Source organism: Pleurodeles waltl, chromosome 5, assembly GCF_031143425.1.
Source record: "Pleurodeles waltl isolate 20211129_DDA chromosome 5, aPleWal1.hap1.20221129, whole genome shotgun sequence".
Classification (NCBI taxonomy): domain Eukaryota; kingdom Metazoa; phylum Chordata; class Amphibia; order Caudata; family Salamandridae; genus Pleurodeles; species Pleurodeles waltl.
In genome coordinates, this window is record NC_090444.1 from 505,767,161 (window position 1) to 505,790,678 (window position 23,518).

The window sequence follows — 23,518 nt, forward strand, 5'->3', positions numbered from 1 at the left end:
AGATACTCTGTTAGAGCAAAAAATGATCAAACAATATTCGTTGATGGTTCCTGTTCAAGAGATAATGTGGGAACATTAAGGGCTAGTTTTGCTGTGTGCACTATTTCTGGTGTACTCGAAGATTCGAGGTTGAAAGGAATATTTTCTGCACAAGTTGCTGAACTGGTTGCTCTTACTGGAGCATGCTGTAATTCATCACAGCTTAAAAATTAAAAAAATTTCAGTCAATTTGTATTTGGTGTTGTACACAACTTTGGGTGGTTGTGGTCCCAAAGAGATTTTATGACTTCTCCGGCTCACCTATCAGAAATGGTGGCTGGATTCATGAATTACTCGAACGCTTTACAAATACCTGAGAATGTCGCAGTTGTAAAGTGCACTGCGCATCACAAGGCAAATAATTTTATCACTATGCTTAATGCTGATCAAGTTGCTAGATATTGTGTACTTAATTGGGCCACTTTTAATGAAGAATAGAAAAATGTAACAGGTACTGGTGAGACAAGTCAACGTTTTCTGTTGACAGTGGTTGACACTTTGGAAGAAATTAAGGGATTGCAAGATGATGTTCCAGAAGCTGAAAAAAGTAGCTAGATAAAATTGGGTTATAAACAAAGAAATATCAATGAAAATTGGATTTTAAACGAAGGGCAAGTAATCTTGCCAAACTGTCTACTGACACAAATGGCTAGACACTATCATGGTCAAACTCACATTGGCAAAGATGCAATGATTTGAGCATTTAAGCAATCATGGTTTAATCCAAAATGTAGACAGGTTCAGAAGCAATTTCTCACAGATGCATTACATGTCAGCAAATGAATGTAAGAAAGAGAACTAGTGTCAATTTGAGCCAACTTGAAAGACCAGCTGGTCCATTTAACAGAATGTAGATGTATTTAATTGAGATACCTGTGTGTGGTAGTTTGAGGTACGTGCTGGTGATTGTAGATTTAGTCATTGGATTGAAGCCTATCCTGCACGTACAAATGATATCCTCACAGTAGCAAAGCTGTTACTTAGGTAACTGATCCCAAGATTTGGGTTCCAGGCCTCTTTCGAATCATTTAGAGGAAGTCACTTAAGTAATGAGGTGATAAAAATTATGGGGCATATTTATACTCCGTTTGCGACGAATTTGCGTCTGTTTTTTTTACGCAAATTTGACGCAAAACGAACTCCATATTTATACTCTGGCGTTAGACGCGTCTAGCGCCAAAGTCCATGGAGTTTGTGTCATTTTTTAGCGTGGACACCTACTTTGCGTTAATGATATGCAAGGTAGGCGTTCCCGTCTAAAAAATTGACTCCGAGGCATGTGCGCCGTATTTACCCTCCCGGGAAAAAATCACTCCCGGGAGTGGGCGGGTCAAAAAAAATTACGTCCAGCCGCTTTTGCGTTGTTTTTTAACGCCTGGTCAGGTCAGGCGTTAAGGGACCTGTGGGCTCGGAAGGAGCCCAGAGGTGCCCTCCCATGCCCCCAGGGACCCCCCCTGTCACCCTTGCCCACCCCAGGAGGACGCCCAAGGATGGAGGGACCCATCCCAGGGAACATAAGGTAAGTTCAGGAAAGTAATTATTTTATTTATTTTTGGTGGCATAGGGGGTCCTGATTTGTGCCCCCCTACATGCCACTATGCCCAATGACCATGCCCAGGGGACATAAGTCCCATGGGCATGGCCATTGGGCAAGGGGGCATGACTCCTGTCTTTGCTAAGACAGGAGTCATTTCAATGGGGGTTGGGAGTCGAAAAAAATGGCGCAAATCGGGTTGAGGCGAAAATTTTGCCTCAGCCTGACTTGCCCCATTTTTTGGCGCCCAAGCTCCATATTCCCCTACGCCGGCGCTGCCTGGTGTACGTCATTTTTTTTGACGCACACCAGGCAGCGCCGCCGGCTAACGCCGGCTAACGTCATTGAATAAATACGGCACCCGCATGGCGCTTCAGAATGGCGTTAGCCGGCGTTAGATTTTTTGACGCACAACTGCGTTGGCGCAGTTGGCCGTCGAAAAGTATAAATATGGCCCTATATGTTCAGGCTTAAACATTAAGCAGACGCTGCACTGTAGTTACCGATCTGAAGCTTCTGGATTAGAGGAACAAATGAATGGTACTCTGAAAGTTCAATTGGCAAAAATGTGTGCATCTACTAATCTGAAATGGCCTGATGCTTTACCTTTGATTCTGAGGAGCATGTGAAGTACACCCGACAGAAAGACGGAACTCTTGCCACATGAAATATTAATGGGCAGAGCTATGAGATTGCCAGCTGCAAATGCACTTGTATTTATAACAAATTATTTGCTGATGTGGTTTGTTCTTTGTCCTACCAGGTGGAAGCAATAGCCGTTCCACCATCCCAAGACCAGTGTCACAGTCTATGGGCTGATGATTGGGTGGTGATTAAGAAGCACGTGCAAAGACTTGCTTGGAGCCTAGTTGTAAGGGTCCTCTTCAGGTTATACTAGTGACAGTGACTGCTGTGAAGTGTGCTGGAATTCCAAATTGGATTTGTGGAGCAAAACCCGTAAAGTGCCATATCCTTTAGAGGATGAAGATCCAGTATTCCTAAGAGCACCAGCAGAAAATATACAGTCTCAAGAGAAACAAGAGACACAAACAAAGCAAGAGACCATGTCGTGTAGGCTCTCATTATCCTAAAGAGACTACTGGATTTTTGGGTGGCAAGATCGTTCACAGTGTGAGGGACTAAGTCTGACCCACGGTGAAGGACCCTTGTCACCCCAAATCCGGGTTATGCTCTGGCTAATTAGCAGTGCCTTATCTCTCCCGAAGGGAAGGGACAATTGGGCAGCCGAGCGCATGACATTTTATTACTTCCCAGGGAAGTCATGGTCACTCAGGTCACAACCGGTGATCTCATACATAGTACTGTCTCATATAAAAATGACAAAGGCAGTTTAAGTTTTAAAGATTGGTTTAATAAAACGACTGCATTTTATATAGTAAGGCATGAGCTGCAATAACCAGAACAAAACAACACAGTAGGATTAAAATAGTAACAGTGAGAGTGAAGCACAAGAATAAGGCTATCATAGTGCAACTATATTAAGTTCTCTCTAAGTTATATTATGAGCACAGCATGGGAAGCTCTAAGCCTGCCTTTCAGGTTTCCCCGGGAGGACATCAACCCTCATACTTGAGCAAAGGCCTGTAAGCTGCATCAGCATCTGCAACGGGGCAGTCAGCATCTAGTTGTAGGTTCCTGGTCAGAATCTCCCTCTGCCTGTACTAGGACTAGAAAGTGATTTTATAACTAACGCGCAGACGTTCTAAGAAGAGGTACCTACGTAAGGATGTGTATCGTCTGCGAACACCAGAGACTAAACTTCTACCACGTGTACTGGCAATGTACCAGACTGTAGCCTTGACTGAAGCACAGAGTGAGAAAGAATGCAGTGTTAGCGAACACAGAGCTGAACTAGGCTAAACAGTGTGATAGAAAGAATAAAACAAGACCGTAAAACTGGTTATTATAAAATAACAGTGTGAGGCGAAATAAAAACGTGGCTAGTGTAAAGTGCACAGATGAAAACCTAACATGCATAACGCTACACTAAAATGGCACTAAAAATGGCTACACTACAATTACAGACGTAAAGACAGTGCAAACTTTTGAAGATCCAGATCCAATTACACCTCTGGCAGCTAAACATGAAGACAATCGTGATACTCCTCTGTCAGCAGAAATAGATGTAGATGGAGCAGGAGAGTCAAGTCTGAGCAGAAGGACTCTCCCAGAAGCAGACGATTGGGAAAAAGAGATAAAGTAAATATTGTTTCCCGAAGTAGCCAAATGTAGGGTTGAATTGAATTAAAGTTATTCAGATTTGACTCATCCTGAAGTGGCTTGTGGTATAGGGGAACAAGTCAAAGAAGAACTTGTCAGATCCCTGCTGAACCAAAAAGAATAGTAAGTCCAGTTGTATCATCACTGTCTAAAAAACTATGAAAGGAGATAATTGGCCTTTTTCGTCTGCAGCTGAAAAAGTTTCTGATGTATTGTTGAGCATCAATGAGGGAGTAGAAACAGCAGAAGGAACAGATCTGAGTGAAGAAGAAACAAATACAAGTCAAAAGTCAAAAAGGAAGAAAGTTGTAAGTTGATAATTCTCAGCTCCTGAATGGGTCTACTTTGCAGCTGATTAGTGGGAACACAAGTTTATGACCTTTTGTTTTGATCATGACAATCTTCGTCAACATTTTGGAACCTGAAATCATACTGGAACTGAGTTTTGAAGTTACATTGCCAATTGACCAAGAGAGACATTATACACTGGAAGTGATAATCAGTGAACAGCAAACTGTGATCTATTAAAGAAACATTCAGAACTGATTATGACAAAGCTGCTAAACCAATTTGTGATGATTCTGGACAGCCTGAATGTTTCTGTATATCATCGCATAGAAAACTGAAGATTATTTTTTATTTTTGTTGGGGCTGCACAGTTCAGTGTATATTTTATTTCTTCCTTTCACTTCTTGATTCTTCACTACTGTGAATATGAATCACAATAGAAACAATGGGTGCAAATGTGTGGGTGTTTGTGAGTTGTATATGTGTTGTTAAGTTTGTTGTTGATTATAAGCATGAGTATTTCTGATAAAGATGAAATTACACACTTTATTCAATACTAGAAGTCAGTACACTTTCTGAGTTAGGTAGGTTTCATAAAGATGAGAATTACTTATACTTAGACAACTCGCAAGAAGATCTTTCTGCTAATGTTTGCTATTGTTTGCTGTATGTATATGTTGAGACTATGGATACGAGAAGATGTTATGTGTGTACACAAATTCTTTACTCAGTACAAGAAGGGATTACGTATCATAGCTTACCATTAACTTATAGGATCAGTTCTAGTCTTTTTGTAACAAGGCTTTATAATCAAGAATATATACACTATTGTTACTGAAGCTTAGATCTAGTCTTTTTGTTTCTTCCAGTTAACCAATACCTGAGTTGTATTGCTAAAGCTAAAAACATAGATATTATGGGAGGTTTCTTTGAATCTACACTGACATTTGGTACGCCTTATGCTCATATAATTTCACATGTATACTTTCACCAGTTGAGAAAAGTTACCTGAATCAGGCTGATGATAGAAGAAAAACAATGAAGTAGAACATAGAGGAGGGCTTAGTAAAATGCAGTTATAGAATGAGCATGCGTTTAGAGTAACTAACACGCAACAAAAATTTACTTTAGATTTCCAGTATGTAGGGAAGCTATACAGGCCCAAATCCAGAACTGCTACTAAGTTTGTGAGAACCAGTGACTGCAGACATGCATTTCTATTTAGGAATATATGGGACTTTATGCTAAATGGACAAGATCCTGTGATTCCTGGTGTGTATTATATTTGTGGCAAAAATGCCTATTACTGTCTCCTTTGGGATGTTATGGGACTTGTTATCTGGAAGTGGTTTTCCCTAAAATGTACCAGGTTGACAACATAAATGATACTCATGACAAGTCAAGACCAAGAGCAAAAAGGACAAACTATTCAGAAAAAATTGGGAATATATTTGGAGCAATTATTCCATCTGTAGGAGTTGTTCTGAATGACATGAAAATTCAGAAAATGTCAACCATTGTACACAGAATGTTAACAGATTTTTCTGAAGCAAAACTTCTCATCGATACAGAAATGGCTGCAGTCAGTTTGATGGTTCTTCAGAAACGTCTTGCATTAGATATACTTTTAGCAATAGAGGGCAACAGGTGTAGATGTGACTGTGAGGGAGATGGAGGAGGAAGAGGAGGGGGAGACAGGGGAGGCAGTGGATGTGGATCTGTGTGCAACTGTCTGTTTGTGTGAGTGCTTGTGGACTGAAGTGTGATGCCTGTGTTTGACTGTGCCAATCTTGTGTGTTGTCTTGTGTGCACCCTCGTCTGCACCCTGGGATGGGTTGGGGTTGAGGAGACTGGGACTGGGCGGTAGAAACACAGACAATGGCTGCCATAAGAGAGGAGGCCAGAACCTAAATCGATCTCTGTTGGGCCGTCAATACACTGTGGATGCCATCCAGAAATGCATTGCATTGCTGCATCTGGAATGCCAGCCCCTGGATGGCATTCACAATGGTTGAGTGCCCTACAGAGATAGATCTCAGGAGCTCAATAGCCTTCTCACTCAGGGCAGCAGGGCTCACTGGGGCTGGGCCTGAGGTGCCTGGGGCGAAGAAGACGCCCACCCTCCTGGGTGAGCGGACATGGGCAGCTCACTGAAGCACTACTGGGAGGGCGGTGTTGGTATGGGGTGTGGCGGCTTTACCTGGGACTCTTACAGAGGTGTCGGCCACCACCAGGGAGCTAGCATCAGAGGTGGAATCAGAGTCAGTGTTTTCACCTCCCGTCACTACCATGGTTCTCCCCGCACCCTCTGTCCCACTGGTTCCGTCAGCATCGGTGGACTCTGCCTCCTGGGTCCTGTGGGATGCAGCTCCCCCTGTCGCCGGTGCCCCTGCTCCTCTGCCAGATGATGCTAATGCACACTTGGACGGGATGAGAAAGGGGGGAGGGAGAGAAGGGGGCCTGGGTCAATTACGGCACCAACACCACAGTTGACATACAGAGTACCATCACACACAGGGATCAGGAATGAGCACTATGCATTGCACTGGCATTCAATAGGCTAGATGCCACAGCAAGATGAGGGCCAACCACTGCCAACTGCACCCCTCCTGGGACCCACAGAGCTCTGACTGGCATGGAATGCAACCGACCACCCAGAGCCCATGCCACCTGCTAATTATTGTACTAAAGCCCACTGTACTTACCCCCTTGTGGCAACTGTTATGCCATCAAGTGCCCATCCAGCTCTGGGTAGGCCACCACCTGTATGCGGGCCATCAGGGCGTCAGGTTCTGACGGGCACCCCTTCCTTGTTGGGAGGCTATGCCCAGCATCCCAGGTCCTCCCACGTTTCCTGCAGTGGGCTCTCCACCTGCTGTAGACCCCCAGGGTCAGCACATCCTTGGCGATGGCATGCCACAATCCCTTCTTTTACCTGCAGAGGTAATACAGACAGGAGGACACCATTGCACATACAATCCAGCCTGTCACACATATGGCCCACAAAACCTGTTTCCAGATCCATTGGCACACACATTGCCCAGTGCCCACCATGTACACTACCAATAGACATCCCCCCAAATGACACGATGCCTGCACATATACCTCCATGCAACCTTCCCACATGCATCGTGCTCAAGGTGTAATCACCTGTTGGTCTGGAGGCCCATATAGCTGTCCATACTGTGGTAGGACCTGATCTGCTAAGCGCTCCAACTCCTCCGAAGTGAAGGCAGGTGCTGTTTCCCTGGTCACACGGGCCATGGGAGGTTCTAGACATGGGTCACAGCAGAACACGCTGTGTACATGTTCTCCTGTGAAAAGTCAGTAATCACGTGAAGTTATAGACAGAAAATGGTGGTTACGTCTGCAGCGGTGTACACCGTCACCACTGCCGCTGATCCCCATTGGCCACTGTACTTCATAGAGCCCCACATTAGCCAATGAGGAATTGCACGGTTGTGCAGGACTGCTTTCCGCCACGACGCCCAACGTCAGCGGAGTTACCTCCCTTCCTCCTGTCCCTAGATACAGGACAGAGGGTTGCCATTTCATGGTGGTGGACTACATACAGATCTTCCATAACTGGTCATTGCCAAACATTGCACATACATTGCCATTCCCACTGTCCCATCACATTAATGCTCTGTGCACACCGAGGTGGTGGTTCCATTGTTCAAATTGTGACAGCCTTCTCACTCTTGTGTCCCTTACATACCTACCACTGTGGATGAATAGGAGGAGGAGACAAACCTCTGTGTACAGAACTCTTGTGGACTTGGCCACACTGGAGTAGAAGAACATTATACTCACCTATAGACTGGACAGGGCCACAATCACAGAGCTGTGTACACAATAGGAGCCTGACCTGATATCAGCTATCTGTCATCCCACTGGGATCTCCCCTCTTGTGCAGGTTCTATCAGTGCTCCATTTCCTGGCAACTGGTTCTTTCCAAGTGACAGTGGTCTTGGCAGCAGGAATGTCACAGCCAATGTTCTCAATCATGCTGGCATGGGTATTGTCTGCCTTGGTGATACATGTGCAGCTAAATATCTTTCCCCCAGGTGGAAGTTTGGCCACTGTGAAGGCCAGATTCTATGCAATGGGACATATACCCAATATTATTAGGGCCATTGACGGTACACATACTGTGTTTGTCCCCCCCCTGCCAGAATGAACACGTTTTCAGGAATTTAGAAGAGTTTCCACTCACTGAATGTGCAAATGGTGTGCCTGCAGACCAGTACATCTCCCAAGTCACTGCCAAGTATCCTGGGACCGTACATGAAGCCCTCGTTTTGAGAAATAGCAGCATCCCAAATCTGATGGCCCATCTTCAGAGGCACAGGGTGTGGCTAATAGGTGAGCCAGAGTCCCCACCCTCTGTATGTCAGTGTATGCCTTTAAGTGTTATCCCCATAGGATTGTTTAAGGATACATTTTGTACCTTAATATTTGCAGGTGACTCCGGCTACTCAAACCTATTGTGACTCCTGACCCCTGTGAGGAATGCCAGGACAGGGGCTGAGAACTGTTATAATGATGCACATGGGTGAACCAGGAGAATAATCAAGAGAACCTTTGGCCTCCTGAAGCCCAAGTTCAGATGCCTGCATCTGACAGGTGGATCCCTGTGCTACTCACCCGAGAAGGTCTGCCAGATTGTAGTGGCATGCTGCGTGTTGCACAACCTAGCCCTCAGACAACATGTGCCTTTTCTGCAGAAGTAGGAGACTGGAGATGACCCTGTGTCAGCAGTGGACCTTGAGTACAGTGAGGATGAGGAGGCAGAGGATGAGGATGTGGACAACAGAACATCAGTTATACATCAATACTTCCAATGACACACAGGTGAGACAATGCAACTGACCATTTCTCTGACTATTGATGTTTTCTGTGTGGCTGTAGCATGAAGGCATTCACGTCCTTTGCATCTCAACTTACTGTCACCTATAGCTTGTCCTTTTACAGATGTTGGTGATATGACAACAGTGTCCTGATGTGTTTACTGCAGACAGCTACAGGTCATTATTTGTATGCTATCACAGTGTTCAGATCAATTGTACTAGATGTGACTGTTCCCATAAATGCACATTTTCAACACATAAAATGGTGTCACTCAAATTGTGTTCAAAGGTGTTTAGTGTAGTGGAAATAGTTGACTGAAAAGTGCAATGGAGTGGGGTGATGGTAGAGGAAAGTCCAGGGTATTGTTCCAGTCTGTTTGTAGCACAGGTCCAATGTCCTATGGGCTATAGAAAGGGGAGCAAAGGCAGTTCAAAGTGGACAAGGAGACAGGGTGGGACACAAGGGGGCAATCAGGAGAGTATCATTTCCTGGCGGTGGTCTTGGTCTTGGCAAGTGTCTCTGGCTTCTGTCTGGGTTGCAGGGAACGTTTGCAGGATGGTTCACCTTCTGCGGGGGGGTGCTGGTGGCCTGAGGGTCTTGTGGCAGGGCCTCCTGCTCACTAGCTGCAGCAGACGTGGAGAGCTGGTAAATAGACTGGCTAGTGGTAGGGGCACCCTAGTGTTCTGTCTATTCCCTCATGATGTTGGACATGTCTGCCAGTCCCTGTTGCCCTGTTGCCCTGTGTTCCCTGAATGGTGTGCCCAATGCCACTGACCCCAGGTCACTGATTGTCTTGGGTGTGAGGTGTGGACTGGGGTCCCTGTACAAGTGGACACACTGCTGATTGACATGTCCTGGGGACAGAGGTGTGAGGATGCTGGGTGGGTGCTGTGGTTTTGGAAACTGATGGGGGATGCTCTGTGGTTGACTGGGAGTGGGCTGGGGTGACTGACTGACCAGTGGTCCCTGATGGGACAGGTAGTTCATCCAGATCCTGAAGTCCAGAGTTACTGCCATCACTGGGGGCATCTTCTGTTGGGGGACTAGTTAGTCGTGGCACAACCTCTCTGCTGAGATTGGCTGGGGCACCTGTGGGGATGTTATTGATTTATTATGATTCATGTCTGTGACATATTGTACATCCCTACCTTCCCCTCTATCGTTGCTGTTGCCCTGCCACCTTTGTTTGTGTATAGTGATGTATTGTTGGATTGTTAGTTCTCTATGTTGTGCATTCTTTTGTGATGGGTGTCCATGCTGGGCTGGAAGGGCTGTTAATGCATTGGTATCGCATGCAGGGCTTGGCATTGGGGTTAGTCATATGTGTAGATGCAGAGTGTGGGATAGAGTGGAGTGATGGGAGTGAGGGTGAGGGTGTGAGATGGCATGCAGGAGTGGGGGTGATAAGTAGTAAATGTTGACTCACCAGTGTCTGATCCTCTGGCAACTCCAATGAGTCCCTCAGTATGCAGTAATGCCAAGATTTTCTCCTCCCATGCTGTGAGCTGTGGGGGAGGAGATGGGGGTCCACGCCAGTCCTCTGTATGGTGAGGTGGTGCCTTGCTGCCACAGAATGTACCTTCCCCCATAGGTGGTTCCACCTCTTCCTGATGCTGTCCCTTGTTCTTGGATGCTGTCCCAAGGCGTTCACCCTGTCCACGATTCTCAGCCATAGCTCTATCTTCCTGGCAATGGATATTTGCTATACCTGTGCTCCAAACAGCTGTAGCTCTACCCTGACTATTTCCTACACCATGACCCACAACTCCTCATCTGTGAAACGGGGGTGCCTTTGTGGGGACATGGGTGTTGTGTGGTGTGTGTAAGTGTCTGGGTATTCGGTACTGTGGTTAGGTGTGTGAAGTGGGGTGCGTGAGGGATGTATGGCTGTATGTGGTGGGTGTGTCTAGTTGTCACAGTGGTCTTGGTGTCAGTCTGGTGGCAATAATTTGTATTCGAAAAGGGTTGTGGGTAATGTGGGTGTGTATTTTATAGTGTTATGGGTGGATGGGTGTCATGTGTGTATCAGTGTCAGGTGTGTGTATTTGGTATTGGCCAATGTTGTGTAGTTTAGTATTTGGGTTGCTGTTCTGAGCGCACCGGTCTGTACCGTCAATGGTTTACCGCCATTGAATGTCCGCCGTGGTGATTCATGGGTTATGATTAAGTGGGCGTTGTTCTGTTGACATAACAGTATGGTTGTTGGTACACTTTTGCACTGACCATTGGCCTGGTGGATTTGCGTATGTGGCAGTATTCTGTCGGAATGGTGTGTGTGTGTCATAATATGGAGAATGGATATTCGCCACTGCAGCGGTATGTTGAGGCCGTCACTGCAGCAGTAAGCGGGATTTACAGCCAATATTGTGATGAGGGCCTATATCTCTTTGTATGTTTTAACTCTTTTTTAACTTAATACGTTTTAATTAGAGTTTAGTTATATTTTAAATATGATTTTAGCTTGTTTTAGTCCAGAGCATTTTTTAGCTTGGGTTCACTCACTTTCTCTGGCATCATGATTATGGTGCCATACTTGTTCTGGCAATAGGGAGGGTTAAGTGGATCCTATTTAGTTTTAATGGGAATCAGGAGTTAACTTAGCCTTCTGGCTTGCAGGCCTGTGCCCTCATCACCCAGTGACGTTTAACCTACTTAGCTTGCTCTGTTTTTTAAATTTATTTAATTAATTCTTCCAAGATAGCTGTCATGTTTATAGTTAGGAAGATGTTTTAGTTTCATGTTATGAGTGCCATTCTATAAAAGCTTCACTATCAGCGTCAAAGATAAATGAGATATGTAGGTTGTCACCTTATGTAATTTCCCACTTTCGTGTGCAGTAACATAATGTACTTTGTCAGGGAATTATGTATATAATTGTAAGGCATTAATGTGCTTCGGAAGATTTGAAGTGGCAGGTACTCCATTGACACAGCGCTGCTGAAATGATGTCTACTGCTGCATATACAACCAAGTTGTGTGTTCACCTGTGTCTTATAGAACTAGGCCTTGGAATGATGAAATACACATGATACTTCTCCACTGTGTTGGCCTAACTGTTTATTAGATGTCATGTTCATTCTTTAATCCAAAATGCAAGTTACCAGTGCATCTAATGAGCTGCTCAATCCTAATAGTTTTTGCAACCTCCACAAATGTCTTGTCAACAATTTCAATACCATGGAAACATATCACAATATGAAACCCTACCTATTAACATTTACCTTGGTCTCTACTTACTGTGACACTAAACATTTGGATGTAGATTCCACACTTCCACCAACAACATTGTACTCTGTTTCTCAACAGGTCGAACTGGCACTGCACCTTGGCATACATTGTTCACAGAACAGACTCCCAACTCACCCCCAGATGATGCCCTCAGGGATGACAACATTCCTGGACATGTGGACATGGATGACAGACCTGGCACATCTGGTCAGACTGCAAATGTGAGTCTTACTGTGCCCACATTGACACCTCCTATCCCAGCTGCTACTACATCTGAGCCAGCAACAAACCCCCCAACCTGTATACCTAACACAGTTAGTACAATATTGTGCCCACAGTCCTGGTTCTGAAGTGCACATCACAACCCTTGACACAGAGGGACCAGGACCCAGTTGGAGAGGGCATCCTGGGCCAAGGGGGTAGGGACTGTGGGAAGAATACTGTGGTCAGCGTAGTGAGGCCACTGGGGCTACTCATGACCAGGACACCATCAGCCAAGTCTTGGGGGTCTATCTGCTGTCCCAAGGTATGGTGGACCAGGTAGTAACGAAACTCTTGGAAATCAAGCAGCTGCATAGGTACATGTACCAAAAGATAGAGACCCATAACTTCAACATGTGCACTCTAACAGGGGTGGCTGATGGATATTAATACAGCCCATAGCAGGGCTTTTCAATTACCATCCACCCCTTCCTGTGAGGCAAGTATATCAAGGCCATCTATATATGCAGCAGACCTTGGAAGGGAGGACCTGCCAGAGGGAAAAACACTGTCAGACACCCCTGCCTTTGCAGCAGCTGAACTCCCCCCTACATTCGCAAGCAGGGACGTCTATGCAAATACCTAGGAGGTGCAGATGGCAAGACATCCACCACTGCCAGAAGGAAACCTTAACCTTAATGTCCTGCTTTGTGTGTCACACATTCACTCTGTGAACTAATTCTGGGATCTTTTACGTTCCTGATGGGGAGAGTAATCTGACCTTTGGAATTCAGATGATTTGACATTTACATCTATGGTTTCATTCACCATGAGTGGTTTCTTCACTTTTTATGTATGTTTGTTTTTGGACCTGATATGTCTTCACCTTTAACACTCAAATAAATTCACAAGTCACAAACTCAGTGTTGTAGTAAGTTTTACATTTCGCAATGTAAATATATAAGGCCATCTGAACTATACAGTGTCAAAACAAGCTACTTGTGTAAGCATGGATATTTTACATGTACACAATGTGTAGGTCAGGATCACAACCATGAACACAACACATACATACAAGTGTCCTGTCCAAGAAGATTTTGTATTAAGTTGTTCAAATCATAGGCTGTCAAGATGTCAGATATAGAAAATCAAACATGTGTGAATTGTACTGTGTGAGTGATCAAATTACAGGTACAGACCTCCAGAACAGGAAAGGAAGGGATATATCAGACACAGTCCTGTAGAATAGGCAAAAATTAATTTGGTTGATGTCATCAGCTGGACACATATCACCTACCTCACAAAAGGAATCCAGCCTCACATAATGCAAGATTCAGATAGATGGCAGTACAACATTTCCTGATCACAGGGTCATTACAATCCAGTGCTTCTGTATCTGGTGGTATGATACAAACAAATGTCAGTAATGTGCCACAGGCACTTACGTTGGCCTACAATGATGAAACAAATTAACAGCTACATAAAGTTCATACAAAAAGAGTATTTAGCTAATGTGAAGAAAAACTAACAGGAAACATATGTTATGACCACATGATGACACAAATAATGCACCATGGCCACCATGTGACAAGGAACAAGTCCAATGGAGTCTCTTTAACTTCTACCCTATCACTGTGCAAGTTGTCTTGGCACATGTCCTATACACCCAAAGCCTGGGACATACACTCCCAGGAATAATCCATGTCCACTTCATATGTCCCAACAGCATCATGTACCTGCCAATTTCACAACTATGAAATGTCCAAATGAAGATGCCATGGTGAAGGTACCTAAGCAGCCACAAAAACAAAGAGTATAGCTATGAAACCACACATATGACACACATAACAAACATCTGTAGAACTCAACCAATGACAGAAATCCGATATAAACAAAGCAGCATCTATTAAATGTGAATGTGTCAAAAGCTTCATCCCTTTGCCAGATTTTTCCAGAGCTTCTGCCCCCTAACACTTTTATAAAAATATAATCCTCACATCATCACAACAGGAGATCATTATACAGTCAAAGTCATGACATATGTATACTCATGAGATGAAGCTGTCAATGAAGTCCTGTCGCTAGTCAGCTCCTTCCTCTTCACCACTATCATTATCATTTGGCATTACAGGATCCTCACCTGATAGCACTTCAGGCTCTCCCTCCTTTGCAATGTAAGATATATTCCTTTGCAGGGAGATGTTATGAAGCATGCAGCAGGACATGGTGATTTGACACACCCTCCTGGGTGAGTAGAGGAGGGCTCCCCCAGTCTTGTCTGGACAGCAAAATCTGCCTTTCTGGAGTGCAATAGCCTTTTCAACTGACCACTTTGTTCTTCCATGGGCCTCATTGAAGCAGACTTCCCCTGGTGTAGTTCAATTCCTCAGTGGTGTTAACCATGGATGGTTGGGATATGCTAAGTCTTCTGTTTTGTAATGAGACATAAGAATTACAATGAGTCACACTCTTCCTCTGTACAGGACCTGACATTGCACACACAAAGTTAGGACAGATGTTACTTACCAACAAGTCAGGCTTTCTCCAGTTACAGCATCAGCTTGTGCCTGCTGCTGTTCCGCGTTACAAAGGACTCAGGGGCTGAAGGCAATCAGGCAACTTGCATGTTGATAGAATGGAAGTGCTTCCAGTTTCAATAGACTTGTTTACAGGCATGCAGTGGCACTAATGTAACATGGGTGCCATCAATGGCTCCCACCACATGTGGGATGTGACCAAATCCATAGAAGCCAACCTTCACATTGGCTAAATCCTAACTTCTGAGGAACCTGATATAAATCATTGCAGATAGCACATCTTTTAAAACAGCACTGATCATAGGTTGTGACATACCACCAGATATAGCCACTGTATATTGAAAGGGCCCTATGGTCAGAAAGTGTAATGCTGCCATGAGTCTCACAATGGGTGGTATATATGTTGGATTAGTGTTTTGAGGCATGATATCTGGCTCCAGCTGACAACATAGCTCTTGTAAAGTTTGTTTTTCACAGGCAACTGCTTTGTTGCATCCCTTTCTTCCATGTTCTGAAGGTTTGGAAATGGACGTACACTATATGTTGTCATCTCCTCCCTCTCCCTGGGTCCGGAGCAACATATATGATGAGTAAAACAAAAGTAATGTGACAAAACATTACAGTCTGGAAAACCATTACGCACATTTCACATTTCAATTGTCTGCTCCCCAGCATCTAGCAATAATTCTCTTTGTTGTCTATACATGTGTCTACAACACGTATGTGCACATTATACACCTATATGGTCCTGATGTGCACCTTGATAAAGAAAGATATGTTGTTTCCTCCCGAAATACCGTCACCGGTAGTGTACAATACTTTGCAGTTATATAGCATTTATGAACAGTAATCCAGTACACTGATAAGTGTGTATTAGAAATTTCACATCAATGAAGTATTACATGTGTTTACATGATACAACACATTTATAGTGGTAGTGATGCATTTACCAGCCAGCAGTACCGTACTTTCAACCACTAAAATGGTGGACGCCTGACCTTGTTCATTGGACATTTGGAAGCTGCTGTCACCATCAGTGAAAGTCAACCATGTGGTGGGGGGTTTGATCCATGGCAGTCATAGCCATAGGCTAACATTGTTGACTGATGGTCATGGACAAATGGCTGTGCACGTATATGCTGATGACTGTGTACGTGGCCAATGCGTAGGCTGTGGTTTAAAACATAACTCACTTGCCTCCTGACATTGTTGCCATCAACACCTCCACCACTTTAGTTGCTGTGTGCCCCCTCTGGAAGCAATCATGCCAGGCCAAGCAAGTGAAGGGGTCCCTTCCTTTCCCTGGATGGTCATCTATACGGGTCACCAAAGGAACAGGCAAATACCTCACATACATATTTGACTATGTTCAACATCATCCTTCCCCACAGGATGCAATGGGCCTCTGAGTCCCAGATATTTTTTTTGGTTGACTGTAGTTACATTTTGTGGTCCATACATAGGTTGTACATGTCATGGATTGTGGGGCCCTGTACTTTGTGTATTTCAAATAACCATTGTGTTGGTAATGTGTGAAAAGCCCTAGATCCACTTTCTGTTTACATTCACGTCTATGCAAATAACCTTTTTTAAGGTAACAATGATATATATGATGATCAGATGATGGTAAGTGAGAAAATACATGTATTTGCATTACAGCATGAGCTGTGCATATATACTGCTAGAAGCAGTTGAGGAGGACATTAGCAATGTGTACAGTCCCATATATCACTCAGCCAATATCAGGCCTTGGCAGACTGTTGTCTGAGAACTAGCTAAACCTCACTCACCCCTTTAGAGTGCCACACTACCTTGAGCTCAAATATACAATGGCATAACATGTACTATTATGCATTGAAGTGATGGAATTGTGAGGTTCATGTTGGTTCAGTGTGCTCAGCCTGCCGAGTGCAAGGCCTGTCAAAGGTTTTCCCATTAGAGGCCATGACCTTTTGCTGTGTCAGAGTTACTGTGGCAATGCAACTGATGCAGAGGATAAACTCCCTAAAGACATACAGATCATTGGATGTTTCTAAAAAGAGTCTGCAGAACCAATAGGAAGCCGGAATGCTTTTATATTGACTACATTTGGAATGGTGACTGAGGTAACCCCCTGACCTGCTACATCGTTCCATTCACCCATATTGTCAATGTATGACATTTACTACTGACAGGGCCCTTATTCCAACAGCTCTGTTGTCACTTTTCTCTAAGTCATGTTGGCACTGTACTGGTCTATTGTACAAGTGACAAACATGTAATAGAGATAATTGGTTAATTCTGGAGAGATCATTACATGTGAATCACGAGCTTTGTTACATTGAATCAATCAAACCAACATATCATGATAGGTTGAATGTAATTTCTGTAAGAGTACCACATAAGGTAAAAGGTATTCTGTGATACCAGTACACACCACACAAACTCAACCAGATGTAGCATGAAATTCCATTAGTTTGTCCACACACCCACAATGTGAAAGCTCTCATTGACACCCATGCCAGCCCTTTCATTATTGCCTAAGTCTTAGGGTGCTGTCTTTGCTATGATAGTAGCCTATACAGACCATATTCAACAAGTATATGTGCCTGGATGTAAAGGTTTCTGTACAGTCATGCACAAGTAGTTTACCCTTAAGAAGGTCACACTGTTGTGTTATGTTTCATAGTGGTTCACATTGCAGTACATGTTGGTTGATCCATGGCCTGAATGATGCTAGTGGGCTTGGTTAGTCAGTGTAGGTCATGCCTACAGTTGTGGATAGTCACCAGATGACTACAAAGGTATGTACATATATCCCTGTACTTAGCAGCATGTGACATTTCCACATGTAGTGTGGTAACAATTCATAAAATGCTTGTGCTAGGTGGCTACAAAATGTGTGTGGACTAAAAACCTATCCTAAACTATGCTATTATGATTTCTTTATTCATCAATTGCATCCATATAGGTCAACGCCCATTAGAAGTAAGCCATTTGGAGAGTAACTGCCTGGAAGGTGCGGACCCTGCGAGTCTATCGCTGAGACAATGTCTATTGGCGGAAAAGATGGGAGGACCAGAGACGTTGGGCCCAGAAGATCATAGAGGTCCAGATGAAGCAGTACTCTCAATGTGGATGGGGCGCATGCTGGACCCTAACGCCCCTAATGGTCCGGGTACTGGTGGTGGCCTACGTAGAGCTTTATGGGCAGTTGAGGGAATCACAGCAGCTACAAGGGGGTGAGTCCTGGGTGGAGTCATACATGTTACATTGGTACCCTTATGAACTAGAAGCAACTATCTCCCCCTGGATATTGGAGGCAGCCCATGTTTGATGCACATGAAGAGTTACTGTTTGTGTAGTTCTGGTAGTAGGTGCATGCTGATGTGCCTTGCCTATTGTCCAAATGACCAGGTACACAACAGAGTCTAGTCCACTCCCAATATGCTCTCTTGAGCAGACACATGGCTGAGCACAGTGATCAATCTGCTCATGTTGTTTGATTTTGTGGGTTACATTTGTAAGTGGGGAATGTACAGTTACATGATTTGGCTAACATCACTGGTGCCAAGAGTATTTGTGCCTAAATGTTGGCATGTATACCTTTCACTTTAGTAGTATCATCTACACTACTGTTTCAAACAAGATCAATCTGTCTTCATGTGATGATGTCTAATTCCATCACATATGTTAGAATGCAAGAATATATTAGAAAATAGTTATATGTGCTGGGTATGCAGTTCATGTGTTACCACAAGCAGAAGTGTCTAATCTTTGGGTAGAGGGGCACACATACCCTAATCCTTTACTCTAGGCCATTTGCCATGTTCAATTGCTGAAGCAATGAAGAGCATGACAGGTAGACCTCCAGTAACTATTCACAATATTTCCATGTCATTGATGTAGAATTATTAAGCTTAGTGATTTGCACATGGTTATTGGTGAGTGTTCATTAACTGACTAATGACATTCACCAGGGAGTGACATGCAGACATGTGGGAAACATATGTGAGTGTGCACACATAAAATGGAATTTGTGTTTGCATGAAAAAGGGTACAGTGATGCACCTTGACATTGAGAAACAGATTAAACCATCTCTTTAGGTTTCACGGAGCCTCAATAACATTCAATGGACTATTGACTTTTACTTATGCAATGTTACAGTGGAGTTTCCACCAGTACCAATTGGAGCTGGTGATTTGCCTGGGCCTAGTTGATTCATTGTGCTTCATATATTTGTTAGGAAATCACCCAGACATTTTGAGCAGATTGTCTCCAGTGTACTTCTCTGGGTAACATGTTTTATATGGCAAAGCTATATTAGTACTACTTTCATGAGGATATTTTGACAATGGACTTATTGGGAAGTTACAATTGGGAAGTTATTATAGTATGACAAAAGTTTTTACATTTCACCTTTTTTCCAGCAACTGTACATCTTGGTGCAACATAGCTGTATTAGGTAACCACTATTTCATGATGATGTGGTATACATTATATGAACATTTGCTGATTTCAGGGCCTTTGCGTGGAATCAATAGGGATACATTTGACATTCCTATACTATTTGATGACAACAGGTTACTGAGGTATGCTACAAGAGCCAAACCATTCAAGGTGACAAGGTTTCCTATTTGATACATGGGTGTTGTGATGGCACAACTTCACTAATGCAATTGCAGTTTTCTGTGATTCTGACTTTACAGTGGGCAACTGTTTAGAGTGCATATAGCATGCATGTATGCATGTGGCCTTGCAAATGTTGTAGTCACTTTGGTGGACCTTGTAGCTGGGGTCTTCTCTACGTTATAGTAATGTTCTGTTATGGTCAAATGTGTTCTGTCATTTCAGCATTATCCCAGGCAAGGGGAGGATGAAGGGCCAACATCTGTGGGGAAGCAGCTGGGCATGATACCTCCAGTCATGACACTACAGCCACAGAGGGGCCGGGCCCAGTGGCCCTGAGGGTGAGGGGAGTACCACAGAGGACATCAACTCTACATCATCATTGTTCAAGTCCAGCTTCAGTGGACACTCCCAAGTAGTGGCGGGACATGCAAGACAAGTTCCTACACCATCCGTTTCTGCCACCTCCATTTCCAGCTCCACCCTCCCTACTGACCCCCACCCAGTTAGCCAGGCCACCTCACCCAAAAGAGGAGCCTTCTCCTTCACTCCAGGTATCTCACCCCCTACCCCTGTCCCCCCTGCTGCCCTGAGTAAAGAGGCTATCGACCTCCTAAGAAAGATCTCTATGTGTCAGATGGCACTACCATCCTGGTGCAGGGCAGCCAACTGCAACAGGTGGTGGCCTACCTGGAAGACATCCACCGTCCTATGTCTTCCCTACAGAGATCTTTTCAGGCTATGGCACCTCCCTCACAGCAGCCTTCCACCCATCCCATACTTCTACTCCAGCACCTGCATCTTCCCCATCCAATTTCCCTATGTCCATCCATGTCCCTAGCACACTCACACATACGCAGACACACACACTTCAATAGCCCCAAGCAGCACACATAAACAAAAACACCACAAAGCACACAAGCTTGCAACCACTCATCAGACACTTACTCCACTCACATGCCCCATCACCCTCACCAAACCCCCATACTCCTCAGCCACACTCACAGTCCCACCCACCACCCGACTATACCACAAGACACCACTGCCATACCAACAGACACATCCACTACTCCCACCGTACCCCAGACACCACACCTACAGACACATACATCACACCCAGCATACCACCAGACACCACACCCACACCAACAGATACATCCATCATCTCACCAAACTCCAGAAACCTCATCCAAACCAGCATACACATCCCCTACTCCGACCATACCCCCTCAAGGCACAACAGCACCAATAGACACATCCCCCATTCCCAGCATACCCAGCACATCCACATCACACACCACAAAGAAACACAAACTCTCACACTCACCCACACAACAGACACCTACAAAACACTTCAGACACACAGGCAGTAGCACCAACAATATACACACCCACAGCTGACACTTCCACTTCCTAAAACTCCCAACCCTTAATCCCTCCTGGCACCCTACTCTTTTCCCTAAAGAAAGTTTGATGCTTGCCCTTGTAAAAAGCACCCCCTTCCAAAGCCAAAGGGACCACAGCTGTACCCCTGCTGATCCCTTCCACATCTAAGCCATACGCTGTGACACCTGATCCCCCAGCCATACTCCAAAGAAACTAAAACGGACACCCATCCCAAATTCAGGCCCATCTCTCCCAAAATCAAACCCATCCATCCCAAAACCAGCTGTAGCCCTCCTGAAAGATACCACTAAGGGGCCTGGACTGCCCACAAGATGCCCATTCCTGATGAGGTACCCATGTCAGTGTTCTGAGAGGTAGTGTGCCGGACCACCTAATGGACTGTTGGACTGGCCATTGGCCTTTACCACATCTGTTTATTTTATTTGAATAAAAAAGGAGTTGCTAATTTTCATGCACAATGGTCCTGTCATGGCTTTTCTACTATTTATATGTTCATGGAGCCTTTGGGATGCATGACTACAGTTGTGTTTGCTTCACCCTGATTGACGATCCATTTTATGTGGTTGGTATGATCTGACCTTGGAATCAGTGCTGGAGTCACCCAGGGCAAAGGGAATTTTTTTAAGGATAGATATGTGGGATGCAATATTATTGGGGCTGACATTGCATTGGGGGGAATTTCATATGGTAAGTATTTCATCTTGGCTTTGTCAATGTCAACATCAGTTTGGTTCCCTTTGTCTCTATGATGAATGTTAGACTTTTGTTTAATGTGTACAAGTTAGAGATTTGTTTGTCCACACATGTAGGATGTTCAATTGTCATACCTTTGTATACATTTTAATGGACGTGTATCCATTTTCATGTGTGTACATTACACCAACTTTAACTAAATATGTGACTCATGCTGTTACTGCTATATTTGCTTTCATGACTTGCACTTACCCTTTTCTCACATATGCATGGCACTTGGTTATACTATTGTTGTCCCTGATATATATCAAGCCTATGTTGCTGTGCTGTTCATGGTTATGAGGGATATGCAAAGTAGCATGTGACCAAGGACACCAGTCTTCCAGAGGTCCCCCTGGTAGAGGCATACCTATTCTGCAGGGATTCTTTACATTGTGACACTGGTATTTCGCATGCCATTTACCTTGCATTATCTTGAAATGACACATCCATACAGATGTATCTTTTATATCACAATAGGCAATGGCTTGTGAACAATGTGAGGGTGTCACTTATATTTGTAGGAGGGATATTGATGATAAGTTGCTGTTGTGTGGCACAATGTCACGGACACCTCGCTTTCCCTGTATATTAATTGTACACACATTTAACGTTTTGTAGAGTGTGCCTGTGCGCTGTCTGTGAACTGACCAAAGAGGGCATCATAGGGCTGTGGTTTCGTCATACATTAAGTACACCTCTGAAAAGGGGCACACAAAATACGTTTGGCCTATGCACCATGGCAGTGCATTGGTTTGCTGTGGAGTTCTTAGTAACGGGTAAGTGTTTGACTTACTGATGGTTGCGTCCATGGTGGCAGAGGTTTTGGGTGTCATCTAGCAGTACAAACAGCGGAAGTGCATGTACGATCTGCTACGTGGAGACACAGGATGTGTGAAGTTGAGTACAGGTGAGTTTCAGCCTTATGTGCCTCCTTTTCCACCAGCTCAGATGTGGTGGTTGGAGCGCCACAGTCACATTATAGCAATGCCCTCTCGTAATTGGTCTGACGATTGCATTGGCGGTCTGTCCTCCGACAGATGCATTGGCCTATCCTGCCAGCTCAGCAGTCTAGATCTGCTGGTGGTCATCAGCAGGACCGCTGCAGTCTTTTTTCTATGTAACTGCATGCATCGTAATTCGGAGGTCGGACCGCCAACTCTGACGGGGGATGACTGTCACCACCTCCCTGGCTGTCCCAAGACTGCCAAAGTTGTAATCAGGCCCTTAATCATGAATTATTATTTCAAAAAATATTATTGTAACCTAATAAAGTTATATATTTTGCAATATTGTTTGCATATATGTAAAATATTTAATATTAAATTTACTTTAGAATATCCACTTTTAAAAATCTACGCACCTTCCTCCCCTAAAAAGCCCTTACCCTGCTGCTAAAAAGATATAAATTCAGTATTCGAATATATCACTATACCTAAGAACATAAATTTCACCAATTTCACATTAATAAATGATGTTACTGAAATACAAATTAAAAAAATAATAAACACACAGAATGAAAGAGTAGTATAAATTACATACAAAATAACTCTTGGAAACAATATTACATGCAAAGATATTTTCTAAATCGATAGTTTTTAGAACAGTATTAAAAACAACACTTAAAACAATATTTTTACTTTTAATGTTCCTGTCAATTATATTTTGGCCATCCTAATATTCTTGACAGTGTGGGTAGAGCCTGAAAGTTAAAACTTTGTGGATGCTTAGTTTATGACATAGGAACTTCCAAATCATGGGAACATTTTGAGGGCCACTATCAGAAATGAATTCTAAGGGTAATCGATCGAGCTGAAATATGTCAGAGTATAAAACAGCAGCTATTTCTAA